The sequence below is a fragment of the Manacus candei genome, unplaced genomic scaffold, assembly GCF_025592945.1.
Source record: "Manacus candei isolate 608988 ecotype Guabito, Panama unplaced genomic scaffold, ASM2559294v1 h1tg000015l, whole genome shotgun sequence".
NCBI lineage: Eukaryota > Metazoa > Chordata > Aves > Passeriformes > Pipridae > Manacus > Manacus candei.
Genome location: NW_026138063.1, coordinates 19,639,230 through 19,648,953, shown reverse-complemented (window position 1 = coordinate 19,648,953; position 9,724 = coordinate 19,639,230).

The window sequence follows — 9,724 nt, the reverse complement described above, 5'->3', positions numbered from 1 at the left end:
AATTCATATTGGACGTCAGATAGAATTGCTCATCACTTCCACTTTTTGCAGGCGTGGGGCTGGGAGGGAAAGGGCAGCTCCATACAGAAGTAAGGTAGAGCTTTCTGAGGGAGGCAGTAGATAACTAGACCTACAGAGGTTTGTTCCTAAGGATCAGCTTACAGGGGGACTGACTAAACATCCTTGCTCTGCTGTCTCAAAGCATCCCCATCCCCTGCCAGCTGGTGATGAGCTGCACTGTCAGACACCGTTCCTGCCACGGCTCCATCGGAGCAGAATTGGCCAATCTGCCACAAAGGCTGTGAGAACTTGTCAGAAAGGTTAACATAAGCATCCCATTTTTTAGCTTCAGAACAGGTTCTAAAGATTGAAGAGAAGGTGACCATACTTACCATTTTTTCCTCTTCAAAATGGAGAATTACAGGACCTGAGTGGCAGGGGTGCTGCAGGGGTCACTGACAGGTGATGGATGGTATCTAGTTATCAAAGCAGGTTTAAGGTTGGTTGTAGAGCTTATTGAGTGCCAGTTGTGACAATAAATTATTCAATGAACTATAGAAAAATTCATCAATCTTTTATACAATTAATATTATTGAAGATATTTTTCAGCTGTACTGGTTATGGTGTCTTTCGTCAGTAGTAGGAATCTGAACCAGGCTGCCTCTGTCAGAAAATAGTGTTTGATAACCTTATGAAGGCCTTTCCCTAATTCTTATAAGAATGAAACAGAAAAGATTTAAGCAAAATCCTGAATATAACATAAATGTGATAAAGAACTTGAATACTGGGAAATGCTAACCAGCTCCAATGATTGCCTTTTGATATAAAAGAGAAATGCATGTTTTACACAAGATCATTGTCAATTAATTAAATCCTGATAGCAAAATATGTTTGAGGGGAAACTAACTGAATACTTTCAGTGGATTAGTTTCAAAATGTTTTCAGGGCCTGAACTATTTCCAAAAGTCTTTCAGAAATTTGTACAAAACCTCAAATTTTTAATTTTAAAATATTCAATGTTTATTATTTATAGGTACTTTACAGTTTGCTGTTACTTTTATGAATATTCAAAATCAGAGGTAGCTGAAAAACCCCACTTATATACCATAGGAAACCATGTACTTTCTTAAGATCTGGTTAACATTTGAATTAGAGTATTTACTGAAAATAACCAGTAAAAAAAGTCATACCTATAAATCAGAGAGACAAAAGCATCCAGCAATCCTGACTTAAGCATGTGTACAAGTCCGAAAGCATATAAATAACATTAAAGTTCATGGAACTTACACATTTAAGTGCTTTCCTGAACTGAAGTCAGAGACAGGAACATCTACACCATATTATCTTGTCATTCAAATTGTTTACTTGGGACTGGAAGCCCAAAATAATATAATAAAATAATCTAAATCTCCATTAATTTTTATGTTAGACCCAAATCCTTGTTAATTTCTATACTTTCACTGAAACGGTCTCCTAAAGCTGCAGATGTCTTCTCACATATACATACAGAAACAATATGGGTGTAACTGCAAAAGTTCATATATGTGTATTTACATGAGGGCTCTCAAGTACTTACATAAACCCAGATTTTGTTACTGTGGCTAGTACTAAGTGACACAAACTCACAACTATATCACCCACTAGTTTTCATTAAAACACATTTAATATGCTGTGCACTGAACAAAATGGTAGTGCAGCAGAGATGACTGTTTTCTTAGTTTTTAAAACTTGCGAAAAACACAGATTCTTTTCCCTCCTATATTCCAAATTTATGGCCAAATTTGTAGGCTATGCTTATAGGTGCAACACAGCCCAGTTCTATCAGCCTTTCTGTACACATGGTGCTCAGATACACACTGATTTCTCAATCAGAAATTAAAGAATCCTGGATTAGGAAACCCTGCTGGCCTTCTCCTGTAAGTATAAAATTCTGTAGGGCCCTTGTTTTGATACCAGAACTTCTCCATCCTCTAACAATTGATCACTCTCAAGCAGTGAATCTTGGACTGTTTCATGCAAGGTGAAATAAAAAGGTGTGATAACTGGGAATGGACTGTCTATCTGTCTCCTTCACACCTCCCTGGTGGGTGTTATAAGCATCAAGCCACCGAATAAAAAGAGGCAAACCTCATGTTTTGCATTTTGAAAGGTGATTATGATTATCTTAATTACAAGTAGGTGGCAAGTTGAAAGTGAAAGGAGCAATCTCTAGTCCAAAATGTTGGGCACTATCTACAGCAATAGATCTCCCTGCAGAACAAATCCTCTCCTGTTTCATTCAGCTCCATTGCAGGGTACCAATCACTGTGCACCCTGTTTTGGGATGCCTCTCCCTGCACCTACAGGAAGCTTAGGTCTCCATATACATCTGGTGTGCATTTTATAGCAGAGCTTTATTTTAAAGCAAATACCAGCCAAGTACCATGGATTTTTTTTCTCCTCTTCTGCTTCCTTGTCTCTAAATCCCCACAGCAGACTGCTCATGTGAAGCCTCAGAGCTACTGCTCATTTTATTCACAACATCTCCTGAAATGCAACTCACCATACCTTGAACAATATTTTTACCAGCTGCTTACACTTCATGTTGGTGCACAGCTACCTCTGCTCTCTTGACTGAATGCCACCAGCTTCCTCCAACAGCTGTGGAAGGTCCACCTCTAAATGTCAAATAAATTCTAGGCAGTCCACGAGTTCCCCAAACACTCAGAACCAAACAGTGCCAAACATGTCTTAATAACCTTTCTCATATTTGTGTGGGGTTTGACTACTTAGGTATGACCACCAACATGCATGTGGAAGAATATCATCCTCAGGGTAAGCCAAATCATCCAGTTGATAGTCCCAGAAATTTCAGGACATAGTGGAGTGAGACAGAATTTAATCATAGACAACTGTAAAATGTTCACACCGCAAAAAACCCCCAAATCTAACAAATTAGATTATATCATTTACTTTTATATGAAGAAGACCTTTTATTTAATTGTTCTGTGCAGCTGGTAAGAAACACCACGCAGGTTTAAAATTGAGGACAAGATCTTAAAATGGATTTATCATCATATAGACTTATGAGTCTGGAATCCAGAATGTTCTGGTTCTTAGTTCAGTGCTTATACCAACAAGTCACTGTGAGAAAAATCCTGCTTTTTTTCAAACTGGTAACAATTTTTGCTACTGGTTTTCATGCAGCCAGAATTCCACCTTTACCCCTTAGAACCAAGACTTTCTGGTTTTACCTCTGAGAGGGGTCTCAGCCTCTGTAGCAGACAAAATTCCCCGTGCCATACTTCTGAGTTCACGTATACTTCTTGCGCAGTGTCTTCTTTTGGGAAAAAAAAAAAAATGAAGGTAGTAACTTGCCTTGAAAACAATTAGTTTTTCCTCTCTCTTAACTTCTGAGGTCAGTGAATTCTGTCCTTTTTTGTTTGCACTTACTTTACATAGTTCATTTATGTAAAAAATGATTTCCCCTCTCCCATAATCTTCTAAATGCAGATGAGCTCTTACTATGGGCACTCTCACTGTGTATGGAATTTACATTTCATATGTAAATGTTTGCTCATCCTCCCTTTCAAACAAGTTCAGTTTAGATATTCCCAAATGATTGCTTGTGAAAGAACTACCTTCAGGTGTTTTCCTTCTTACACTGCCATCAGCTTCAGCTTTCACAGTTTTAAGTAAACAAGGGGAATTAACACCTGTACTGAATTTCTCATTTGGATGGTGATTATAATTGTGATAGAAGCTTAACATTGTATCAGCTGGCTAGATGATGTTGTAAAGAAAATTAAATTACTTTCATGGATCTCATTTAAGCCTTACTACTTAATCTAAATGGATCTTCACCTATCCAGATTTATATATATTTAAAAAAAGTAGAATAAAGAAAAGAAAGTCATTAAATATCATCTCTCCCTTGTTAGTCTTATTTCAAACATTTCCCAGGAGTGCTTTTGAGGGCACTAAGTAAAAATTGTATCAATACTGCTCATCGCTGCAGGAACACTGTGGTAGCAGGAAGGACAGAATGGGAGTTCCCTTGGATTACACTGAAGATGAGTTCCCCCACCAAAGCCCTCACCCTGACTCCCAGGCTGCTGCTGTGCCTTACGTTGTTGCAGGATTGTCAACGGAATAATTACTAGAAAGACCTTTTCTACCGGTCCCTTTCTCAGAAAAGCTGGAAATTTCCACAACAAAGAGGATGGAGCAGCATTTCAGGACAAACAGAGTAGCTCCAGGGAACAGGAGAGGAAGACAGCACACACTGCTATTTAAAGAATGATCACCATATGCCACTGGGGACCAGGCAAAATCCCACAAAAGTGGCTGCATTCCCAAGTGAGCCAAGCTGCAAGGGGATGTACATTCTTTCTTTACAGTGAACACTGCAGAAAAGACCAAAAACTTTTCAATTCATAGTAGATCAGTTTTAATACCTGACCCATGAAAATACCCACTTTTTAAGCAGCAAAAAGTGAAAGTAGGGAAAAGACAGCACTGAATAACGAGATTTATTCATTATTGCAGGGATAAAAAAGGAAGAAAAACGTGTCAAGAGGAGTTTGTGCTTTAATTAGTGTAACTCTTCATTACTAGACTTTTCCCAGTGCCAGAATACAGCATTTAAAAACAGAGAGAAGGGAAAAACATACTGAGGAGAAGTATCTCCATCACTGGGGAAAGGGACATGTTTTGGAAGTTACATTAGTGGTGTCAGATTGCACTCCATTCAGTCCACTCCTGCAAAGTATTCTGTCCCCAGCAGCCTGAGCAAGACTTTTACAAACTGGCTTACTTTGGTGCATAAGGGCATAAATAAATACTAAGTAACTGCCACATAAATACTTTATAGAGATAGGCATCTTCTGAAACATGTCTTCTGAAGCCAGAACATATGAATAAAATCTTTTCACATGCACTAAATACTGTCTTCCTGACAACAAATTCCTCCAGGTCAATTTGAGAACTATTTAATGAAAATTATCCAAATAAATAATGCAGGAATAAACCGATTGAAAAATTAAACTTTCTGCACACCAGTTAAAGTATAAACTAAATTAATTAAAACCTTACTGCCTAGTAGTGACATAACCATTATTTCTGATTAGTTTGGTTAAAAGAATAAACTTGTTAAATGAACGTCTGATTTGCACCAAATCAACTCTGACTTACTAAATAGGTTTGCCCTTCCAGTACCACATATAATACCAAAGAGTGTTCAACCTATCATATTTTTCCACACTGTTCATGAGCTTGCTAATCAGAAGCAATTGATAATATGAAATATTTAATTGTGTAATGTTTTATTAATGCCTGCTCATGAAATGTTAATAGCAAATTTTTGTTACTACAACATGGGGCTCTTTGTGAATCAAGCAGCTTTGGCTCTTGATGGATTTTGGTGCTGCATATTTTGTGATGGTCATAGAATAACAGAAGCAAAAAGGCAACACCATGAGGATGAAATGTTCATTAGCACCATAAAAATAAAATGCAGACTGCATTCTGGAAAACGGTTAAAGGAGTATAATTTTTCTCACGGCTCTCCAAGGATCTGGAGGAGGACAAAATGATTAACTTTCTTCAACAAACTCTGCATTTACTCCGGTTTAATGACACAACATGCAATTTTCAAGGAGTACACCAGGCTAATCTGCCTGGATGACTAAAACTTCAATTAACACAGCAACACTGGGCTGTGTGTGGGATGACTGTGAATGACAGTGCAAGTACAACAAAATCAGCAAGGTGTATAAAAAAAAAACTTCTGAGCTTCTGCTTAAAGAGGTACTAAGATACTCCTGTGTTCCTCTGAATGTTGCTCTTTGTCCTCTCACATTCTCACTTCTTTCTTAAAAACCAAACAACTTTCTCCCTCTTTGCCACTCCCTCTTGAACAATATCTAAACTCTCATCCCAGCCTTCCAAATTCCTATATTCACTTTAAAAAAACACAAGAATTTGGAATTCCAAAGTCATCTTTGCCCACAACCTTGGCTGTGGAACTCTATCACTGCTGTCCTTCTGGAGGAAGGATACATTTAGGGTGCTCTCCTCAGGAGCACATTTAGAGCAACAGCTCTAATCCAGAGCAGAAGTTCCTCTACAGATATTGCCAATCTCCACTTATTATCTGTTATTTGGTAATATCCAACAATTCTGGTCACCCAGAGATAACAGCCAGAAGGGTCTGTTATCTGAGCCTAGAGGATGAATTTCAGTCAAAATACAGAACATAGGTGGGATTATTAAGAAAAAGAGGTAGCCTTGCCCAAAGCAGTACTTACCTATGAAAACACTGAATTTCCTGCAATCACAAAAAAAAAAAAAAAAAAAAAAAAAGGAATGCATAATTACCTCTACTTTTCACAGGCAGAAACATGCTCTGTAGTACTCATCAGCAGAGAGTTCAGGCCCTTAATGGGCTGTCGCTTTTTACACTTGTAACAAACCCAGTGAATTAAACAAGCGCAGGGAATAATCACAAAAGGACCTAAACTGCCTGGTTTTAAACAACCAGACTACTTCAACTGTTTAGACTGAAACTTGTTCCAGACCATCAAAATTAACACAGAATAAACTTGATATCATAACTGGTGGGTTAGTTAGCTACTCCCAGAAGGAAGGATAAATACAGACTGCCTGCAAAAACTGTGTAGAGATAACACTAGCAGTTTGCAATGTGAAGTTAAGGTCAAATGCTTTGACCCCCATCCTTAGCCACCCCCAGAAGACTGCTCGGGCTACTCTCCTGCCTCTTATTTCAGTTTCAAGGAACGAATTTTAAACTGTTTAATATTAATTGAAATTCTTGACACTGTTGAATAAGTCTAAAACCTCCAGGGATTCACCTAACACAGCAGTTGGAGAAGTGTCCAGAGGCTATCCAGGTAATATACCCTAAAAAAAAAATCTACCTACTTCACAGATGAAAAAGAATTATGGACTTATGACAGCATGTTACAAGTTCTGGTTTCTTTTTCAGCTTCAGCAAGGATCGTGCTATCACTCCTAGCAGATTTCACAGTGAGAACTTCAAGTTATAATGTTTCTATGCAGTGTCAGCTCCCCTGGTGAAGTGTGCAGAGAAGTGCTGCAGACTTCAGTGTTCAGGATTGGGCTTGATAAGAAAGTTAATGAGACTGTGCAACTCACATCACAGGGGGTCAGACAGACCATGTTCTTACAGAGGCTGTTTCAGTGATGTACAAAAGCCACAGAGAAGAAGACAACCTAGAAACAAGTGTCTGTGGCGTTTGTTAGAGGGAAAGGCAGGCTTTGGACCACAAAAGAAGGTGTCACACTGGCAGACTATTATTTATTAGCCAGAGCTCAGACCATCAGGCTGGCGCCCTGCAAGACTTGAAGGGAAACATGCTAGAGTACTGCTTTATCTCCTTCAAGCACTGGCATTCCCACTAGCACCATTACACCTATAATTTAAGAAAAAAGTACCAAAGTACAAGAACTAAACTCACCTTCAGAAGTCAGTATGCACAGTACAGTAACACAGTTATTAAATAGAAATATTTCAGAAAACAAATCTCAACAAAAGAAAGATCCAACTCACTGTACAATTCTTTCACCCTTTGAGGGCTCCTCTCACAATATCCCTCTGTTTAAAACACACGTAAGAATACAAATCTGAAGCAGTTACAATATTGCCACATACTCCCTGTTTTCACAGGGGAGTGAATGCCATGTAAAAGTGTTTCATGATGCCAGGAAACCAGAAGGAAAAAAACAATCAAAAATTTTATCAATTGTGTCCCCAGTTCAGCACAGCTCCAGCCTGTGTAGATAAGCACATGCAGAGCCTCACTCATTTCAGGGGAGCTGCTGCTGTGCTTGAACTTACCTGTGCACACAGAGCTTTCCTGAATGGGAGAAGATGTGAGCAACAAGCTGAAAATCAGGTTGTTCAGTTTGCTGGAAAAAAACTTTGCTTTAAAGGTTTAGTGTAAGAACTGCCATATTCAAAATCTTGGTGTTTTGTTGTTTTTCGGTGTTTTGGTTTGTTGGCTTTTTTTCAGGATTTTTTTTTTTTTCTGTGTGGCTTTATTTTGGTTTGGGTGTTTGTTTTTTGGTTTTTTTTTGGAGGGGGAGGTGTTTTTTGTTTGTTTTTTGTTGTTTTTTTTAGGATTCTTAGTGGGGATATTTTGGTTGTGTTTTTTTAGGTTTGGTTTTGTTGGGATGCCTTGTTCCCCCCCCATTCATTAAGAATATATGCCTATCAGGGTATTTATGTACTGGAGTATTTTGATTTTAAAGATAAACCAGTCCTTAAGCACAACTTTGATCTAAGTGGTCTGAAAATATCATGTCTCTTCTAGGTATTCACATGCATCTTATTGATGAGGTATCTGCCTTCAGTCACAAGCACATTCATGACATTCCCACATAAATATTCCTCCTCTTTAAAAGTTGGAGATGTAACCATTAACACACTAACTAGTATTGACACAGAAAGTCTGGCAGAGTTGGGAACAGATCTCAAGTGTCCTGTGTACGATTCTCAATTAAAATAATTCCTTATTATCTTCACTAGAAACACTAACATATATATCAGTTATTAATAGTACAATTTTCATCTTTGAAAAATAGCTGATGAGGTGCAACTGGCTTTCTTCAGCCTAGACAACTCTCAAATATCTTGTCTTTTTAAGACAAATTCATGTGCAAAAGGAAGCAAGGAAAGCAGAGTGTGAGAGACTGGCAGGGAAGAGCTGTGGTCCCATGCTGAAGACTGCAGCTCATGAAAACAAACAAACAAAAAAAGCATAAGAGCTGCAAATGTTTGCTGAATGATCACCTGGTGCACCGACTCTGTAATTAGTGTTGAAAGGTTTTTGGGATGATGCCCCAACTCATATATTGCTCCAGTCACTTCTGTTTACCACTTTGCAAATGTTGCCAAGTTATTACCCAGTAAAAGGTAATTGCTCTGTATTTGTCTCATCATCATAAACATTTGTGACAAGAGACCTTGAGCTGCGTTAATACCCTGACAAAACACACCGCCCTCTTCCACAGCCCTAATCAGTGGTGTACCCAATGTAAATACCCATTCCCTCAGCAAAAGCGCCAAAGAGGGTGAAATACTGGATGCAACAACTGCATGAAAAGCTGAGTATGGCAGCTGTGCTTCTCAGTGCTTTCACTTATTCCACAGAATCCCTCATATTGGCCACGTTGCCACAAAACACAAAAATGTTTCTAAACACAGCGTTGCTCCATTCAGCCTTCCATCATAAAGTTAAATAACAGCTGCAGTTCTGCTCTTTCTCCCTAGGCATTATATATCTGGTCAATGTACATGTTCCCCTCTTGAAATTTGTCCATTTAGGATTTTTGGTCATATTGAAATGCTTGCTCTTCATTTGCCTTAGAAAAAAGTGGAATTATGTACTCTGCCAAAATGGTTCATCCTACCTCTTCTAACAAACCACGACTGTGGCTAATTACATAAGAGACAAAGATGATTAACATCCAAGGAGGGTCATCACATGCCAAAATGGTGTCAAACTTAAGCATACACGGAAATCCCCTATAGTATTTTATTGTTCCTAAAAAAAATGCTAAAACTTAATCTGAAGGAACCTGTTGATCTCCTTTTTTAATATCTAAGCAAACACTGATATTTCTAACAAGACTATCTCAAAAGCTGATTTCTAGTATACTGTAAAAGATGAGGACAATTATGCTTTGCCAGAGGCTTAGAAAA